Here is a 7,247-nt window from a genome sequence, read left to right as displayed (position 1 = left end):
ATGTGTTCACTTGATGCTTGGCTCTATCAGCTGTAAGCCTGGCTTTTGCAGGCAGCTTTAGGAATGACAGTTTCAACTTTGTCACGTCATTATTAATCTCTAAAACTAATCTTTACATGCCCTTGTATAAGAGAAGCCGTAGCCATGCAGTCCCCAGAATGCCTATTCCTTTATCCAGTTGTTTTACTTGGGTAGGATGATACACAATTTTCCCTTAGTGGTTTGTCAAACCAAATTTCCTCCTTGCTCAGAGAGTTAATTGTCTCCAGTAGGTGGTACAGCTGGATGGCAGGTTCAGAAATCACTGCACAGCACACTCACCACTAACCAAAGGAGATAGCCAGCATCAGGTAAGAGAGGTGAAAGCTAAGAAAAAAGTCAGCTTTCAGGAAAGCCTACTTAGAGCATATTTTTGCTGAAGTAGTGGGGGCTAGTGATGTACTTCTCCTCACTGTAAGGCTTTCTCTGATACTATACATGTGTGCTCCATAGAACAACTGTTTCTACCAAAATTAGAAAATTGAGTACTCAGACTTCACCTTTTCACCTGTTAAAGCCACCATGTCCAGAGGTCCATACATAAAGCGCCCAACTAGTACCTGAGGACCATCTTCTGCTGCAATGACATCATTAGCTCGGTGATTAGCAGTCACATTCTGAAATAAGAGCAGAAGGTGGGAAGTGTAGTGTTTGCTTTTGTAATGAGGCTACTCTCTCTCTATTATGTTATGAACAGTGACACAGAGACACAGTCCTGGACAGTGTGTCTGAGGTACATCACTGCACCTGAGAACACTGAGCAGAACTGTGCTCCCATTTCAGCTGGAGCCTGATTTCCACTGATGGTGGGCTCCTGAATAGACTTTCTAGTGAGAGTGCTCAAGACAACAAAATAAGAGAGAACATTTAAGTGAATGCAAATTATCTTTCACTTCAAGTGGTGCCATAGATTCATCAACTGTTTAAAGAAATATTCTTTCTCCCAACAGGTAGCGATAAACAAAAGTAAATTGTTCCCATTCCCTAACTGTTAATTTGCTTGCCTCTGGATTAAGTGAAGAGATTATTACTCTTTAGTAATATTCAGTTATGTAAACTCTTTATCCAGTAGATCAAACTCCATTTAAATTTCTGCCAAGCCCATGTTCCATGGCTGCCAGATATATTTAGATTTAAACTTACTCTCAATTTGACATGTGTCCTTTTGCGTAGCCATTTTTCTCGTGGATTAGATGGACTTAGTGTTTCTGGATCCAGATTGTCATTTTCCTTGAAATTTGTATTTTCATACCTCATCACCTGAAATCATATTAACATTTTAATAAATAGTGCGTGGCCTGGGGAGTCCTGGTACTTGGCAAAGAAAGAGAAAATTATACTGCTGCGGATAGAAAAAATAAAAAGATCAATGACCTGTCTTAGAATGAAAGCCACAACGTCTGTTGACTCCCAGTAGCTGGCATGGAAGAGATGCGGAAGGGCCACCGTTGGAAAGGCTGTCAGCACATCTGGACAATACAACGCATAATCTATTCGTTTTGTTCCCCACCACTTTGCAGTAACTACAAAAAATGAAACAAAATAGCATCACACATATATCTTAATAAATTTCTTGCTATCTTTATGTTTCAGCTAGATAATTGACTTAAGTCTTTTGCTTTTTTATCTTGACATTTAGAGTCTGTTGAAGGTATCTATCATACATGAAAGTACTGTTTTTACTAACTGCATCATCACTTAACTGTCTGCAATCAAAACAGTTCTTCTGGGTCCAAGTTCTGGAAACCAGAAATCACCTCAGCATGATTCCCACTGCTTCCTGGTCCATGGAAAATGTACAGTGAAAGACTAGTACTTTTATGATCATAACTGCAATTACTTCCCAAATAGTAAATGGAATATCTATCTATCTGTCCATCTATCTAACTACAGTACACAGCAGGACAATATAATGATCTGTAGCACTTTTAATTATAGATACCAAATCTTATCTATCTATATTGCTTCATGCGTGGAACATAGTTGGGAACCCCTGTTACCTCAAAACTGTTATGACTGTTTATGAGTGGCACCTTACTATAAAACTATGACTGCACTTCTATTACTTTATCTATTTGATTACAATCAGAAAAGGGAGATAAATTGTGTTATATAAACTTCCAGATACTTTTCCTTTTCATAGTAAACTTTTCCACAGAAACACTGTGGAGGGGAGGGCTGTTGCTACATCCAACAGCACACGGCACCAGGCTTCACTCACTGTTGGTGAGGTATGCTGATGGCAAGCTTTCTGTTGACCCTGAGTTTTCACTGTTTGTGCTGGCCAAGCTCAACTTTCTTGTTTTCCCTTGTGGTTGATCAGATGTATTTGGAGATCCAGAACTCTCCTGAGAGAAAGGTATGTTCAAAGAGCTGTTCTCAAGGAACAGAGCACTGTGGTTGTGGAGAGCATCACCTGCAGGTTACAGAAATGAAAATAACAACAAAAGCAAAAAAGCAATTAACATCATGACTTTGAAATCAGTGTTCATGTGTATATTTGTTTATTTATTTATTTGTTTTTAAATAGAGCTAATGAGCATTTTCCTGAATAATATCACATTTAATGCCCATGAATGAAACTGTGTCCTTCAACGTGACAACGGCATGAAACACTATGACTGTATGGAGAAAGCACACTCTCCTGCCATCCAAGTGCACTGGCAGTGGAGTGCTTTTGGCACTCAACCCAAACCATTTTAAAGTCATTTTCTAAGAAGAATTACACAGCCCTGGGAGTCTGTGATACTTCTCTTGTCCTCTTCCTGACATAAGCAAAATGACTTTCGAAAGACAATCTTTAGCAAGGCTATCTACTGGTTTGCACATTCCCAAATTGAACAGAGTTCGCATTTACACATGCCATTGTGACAAAGCCAGAGTAATACCTCTACTCAATGAAACAAAACACAGCCTTCCTCCCAAGGTATTCTGAAATGTGTAAGAACAGACACAGATTTAAATAAAAGCATTACTGACAATTTTGCTTGAAGCAGCCTGCATACTCCTCCTCAAGTGAGACACAGGTTATACAGCAAAGTGCACATCAAAAGCAGCTGACTCCTCAGTGTTGTTTCTCAGAGAATAAACCTCTTGGAGAGATAAAAACAGTGAACAAAAGAAAAAGAAGATCCAGTTCAATGCACATAACACAAAGAAAGCAGACAGCCCTGGATGATGTATTGCTCTATTTCGGAGTGAATTTTGGTTCCATTCAGACAGATAATTGTAGGATTGCTGTGCTCATCTTTCAAGTGATCTTGGGTTGGGGAGTATGTCGTATGGAATAGGCCTGGAATAAGTTTCTCTGCAACTTCTCAAGTCTTACCAACTCTCAATGCAATTAATACCTCAATGGTGCACACAGAAGGACACAATAACAAGTTGTTGCTTTCAGTGATGTAATTCAAAAAAAACCCCGGAAGCTTAAGTGGCTACAGATTATCAGAACTGGTAAAACAATTCATCATTAAATGAAAAGGAATAGCAGTATAGTTCCCTAAAATCTCCTCCCTTCAAAAAAGGAGACGGTCAGAAAGATTCTGGCTTGTTTTGACATAAGCCTTAATATCTCAACTGCAAGAGACAACACAGGGAGCTGTGCTGCAACTGAATCAAAGAAACAATTCAATTCTAACATTTTGTGATGGGTATGTAGTTTGGACAGAATATGTTCAACTGCAGTTTCCATGGGAATGTGTGGTTTTTCACTAAAGAAACTCCAGTGTACTGTTCTTTCAAAGGAATCTTGCTGACATGTAGCATAGCTATGTGTGGCTACAGGGAAGCTTGATGCAGGTGAAAAGAATGCAAGGATAATTTTATGACTTCCCTTGTCTCAGGCAAACTATAAAGACTCCAACACAACCAACAGAAAAGGAAATATAACGCTTATTACTTATCTCACAAGATGAGGCAGTATTATATGCTTTTTGTGGTGAAAAAAGCAACCTTTCTCATGGCTCTGAGAGTGACTAAAAATTATAATTTGTCCCACTAACCTAAATTTACTATTATGCTTGATAAGAAATGAAATAAAAGCAAGTCATTTGAGAGTCTTATCCTGGATAATTATGATAGTTACAGCTAATACAAAGTGGCAAAACAACTTGTCAAAGCCACACAGTAACTATCTCATGATAAAATTAACAATACTTTATCTTATGCATAAACAGTTGGAGAAGTACTGTGCTTTTAGATGTTAATTTCTATTTATCCATAATAAAGCAGACCAGTTGGATCAGCCATAGTCTGGACTGGCACTCCTGCATATTCCTTATAAATAAATTATTTCAATTATGTCACAAAGTAAAATGTGAGGTAGATGCTCAAACAGTAAAGAGGATAATAATTATCTGCCTCCTGCTATGTCAAATGTCTAAAAAGTACGCTACGTTGAAAATAGGTGTTTTGAATTAATACATAACAACCATATCTTTAACCTCAAAGCAGATATAATGAATCATGTCATAAGCAGGAAAGCAAAACAAGGAATTAAATCCCATACATTAGTAAGTATCAAAAGACACGAGTGGTGGTAAATCAGAGACCTGTCACAAAGCTAAGGCTCACTTATAATAGCAACAAAAGCACTTTGATTACAAAATGTCAATTAGGTAGCAGCTAAGAAAACTGCTGTTTAATGAAGGGTCAAGACAGTGTGGCTTTCTCTGGCTGTAATGTAACCTGAATTTGTACCTTGCACTTACAGTGAAGAACCTCACCAGTTAACAGATCACACTTTTGTCTGAACCATTACCTCCTGCCATGTCTTCTGTCAGCAATCACCACAGACGAAAGAGTAGGAAGGGAAATGTTTTCTCCCCCTGCTCTGTGTCCCTGGCTGTGCTTTCAATGCAGTTTCTTCTACTTTCATTTGTCCGTATATCACATTCAGAAAACTGAACTTAAATCATGCCTCAAATAATTTTAATTTATTAAGTTCTTTTATCAGTAGCCAAATAACGGCATCATATCCACCTTAGGAACTGCAGCAACAGGAAACAGAATTGGAACTGACCAAGTCATTGATAGAAAGAGAAATAATTCTCTGAACTAGTCCAGTCTCTGTAACTGTCAAAATGAAACCTGGGAAGAGTCAGCTTTCATCCTCATTAAGCTCTTAATAATTCAATCTATCACATACACAAAGAATACTATAATTACTACACACTGATTAGTGATAATTATTGATGCCTGCTGGACACAGAAGGTAATGGTCTAGATAAATTGTGCCCTGCTCTTTAAGTCCTGCCTTAGATGTTTCCTGAATCAAAATGGAAAAAGTAAATCTGATAAAATAAAACCTTGAAGATAAACCCTATGCACAGAGCATGTGGGTCCAAGAGCTTAATTTGATTGGCAAGAACAGAAAGACGGCTATAGAAATATCCCTCCTCCCCCGCCATCCCCCTTCCCATTTTCATGTTCTCCAGCCTCTGTTATTGCTGAACTGTTCTGTGAATCATATGGTGAAATTCTCTTCTAATAGTAAATCTTTTGTCAGGTACTTTCCAGATCAGAATTATTTTTTCACAGAGGCATCTATCAGGTAGACAGCAGAATCACTCTTATTTTAACCATCAGTGCTCAGGGGAAAAGGAACAGGGAATGAGATTGTTTAATGATATGAAAGATTATCAGAAAAGGCTGTTTCGGGCAGTGCATAATAATTAGACTTTGGTCTAACTAGGTCTCATCATAACTGATTAGTAAACTACCATTCCATTTGACACCACGAAAGCTCTCATTTTAAGAACTACTTTCACAAGCCCAGGTACCACAGAAAGGAAAAAAATACAGTCACTAGAATTAATTCTTTGTGAATGAAGAACCCAAAATTCCAGAAGGATCTCAAAGTGCTTGCATTTAAATGGGAGGATTTCCCATTCACTGAAATACAATACATCTTAAGTGTAAAGAAGAGCAATGATTTAACTCTGAGTAGGAGTTTAAATACAAAACCATACCACGGAACATTTGCTGATCATTAGCACTCAGGAATTTTTATTTTATAACACATCCAACAGACAGGGTTCCCAGATTTTCATGCTTTGTAAGGGAATCTTCTGACTCAGTGCCTTAGATGAACCCAAAGAGAACACCAGTAGTTTACAAATCACTTCTAAAGCCTCTGTTTCAAGAATCACTGAAAGGGGTTACCTTAACACAGCAAAGCTGGTAAAATCTACCAAAAAAAGGTTTTCCATTTGAAAAAGAGCCTAAGGGAACTATTCTTCCTATGACAGTTATTTAAAGGAAGGTTCAGCTTTTCAAGACAGCCTTAGCAATATCTCAGTGATCGAATCTGTGCCTAACCAGCAGGATTTCCAAGGCTTTACAGCAAGTCTGAAAGCAAAGCAGGGTATGAATTTCCATTGAAAGAAAACTCAGAAACGGGGGGTGAGGAGAGAGCACATATTCCCTAGTGTGGACTGTCCCTCACCTTAGCTACCCCTCAAATCAATTAATGAGGAACAGCCACATCTTCACATATTTCAGTGAAGCCAACAACTAGAAACAAACCTTCTGCAACTCAAGATCAACTGCTGCTTTTCAAACTGATTTGCATCCGATGTACACCATATTTGAGCAGATAAAAGAAAGGCATTGTTGTACCCTACTACACAGAACAGGTTCCCAAATACAATTCTTCTAGCTCCAACAAATAGAAAACATTGCCATTTTACTGTATTAGCCTCCAACCTTAAACTCCAAATCCTGAGAAACTTTTTCAAATATCCTGTTGAAGCTTGAATTTATGTCTGAACCTGTGGCAAAAAGAATAAATCTATTGCGCAAGCATGTACAGATACAAAGTCCTTTTTTGCAGAACATGACAAGTCAAAGATACTTCACACTTATACGACTTTATTTTATTTTCTATAAAGTCAAAAAAGCACAACTCCTTCTACTAGCATCTTGCTCATCCATGTATTCCTCTTTCCTGCCCAGAAATCAGTCAATTTCCATTTTCTTCCAGGATTCAAACCATTTTTAGTCAACATAATTATTTATTTAGTAGCCCACCTAGGAGGAGAGCAATCAAGATTGCTCAGTGCTCTGATCTGTCCTAGTACATAACTAAAGTGACCAAAGATCTAGGCAAAGATCTATTACAACTAATTGTAAAAAGAAATTGTTTAAAATAAAGACGTGGAATTTTTCAAGTGACACTTTAACTAGAACAGTGGTATTGCCTTCCAACT

The 7,247-nt window shown here is 37.9% G+C and overlaps 1 long non-coding RNA gene across 1 annotated transcript; it reads right to left on the bottom strand.

Annotated features, from left to right (window-relative positions):
• Positions 1 to 515: 515 nt before the first annotated feature.
• Positions 516 to 4,390, bottom strand: LOC113979517. Its single transcript, XR_003537892.1, has 4 exons — positions 2,261 to 4,390; positions 1,414 to 1,562; positions 1,183 to 1,299; positions 516 to 656 (listed from the first exon to the last, which is right to left on the bottom strand). It is a non-coding gene; the product is annotated as an uncharacterized LOC113979517 (long non-coding RNA).
• Positions 4,391 to 7,247: the final 2,857 nt, after the last annotated feature.

The sequence above is a fragment of the Neopelma chrysocephalum genome, unplaced genomic scaffold (genome assembly GCF_003984885.1).
Source record: "Neopelma chrysocephalum unplaced genomic scaffold, ASM398488v2 Primary Assembly neopelma1_82050, whole genome shotgun sequence".
NCBI classification, from domain to species: Eukaryota; Metazoa; Chordata; class Aves; order Passeriformes; family Pipridae; genus Neopelma; species Neopelma chrysocephalum.
This window is presented reverse-complemented; position numbering and strand designations above follow the sequence as displayed.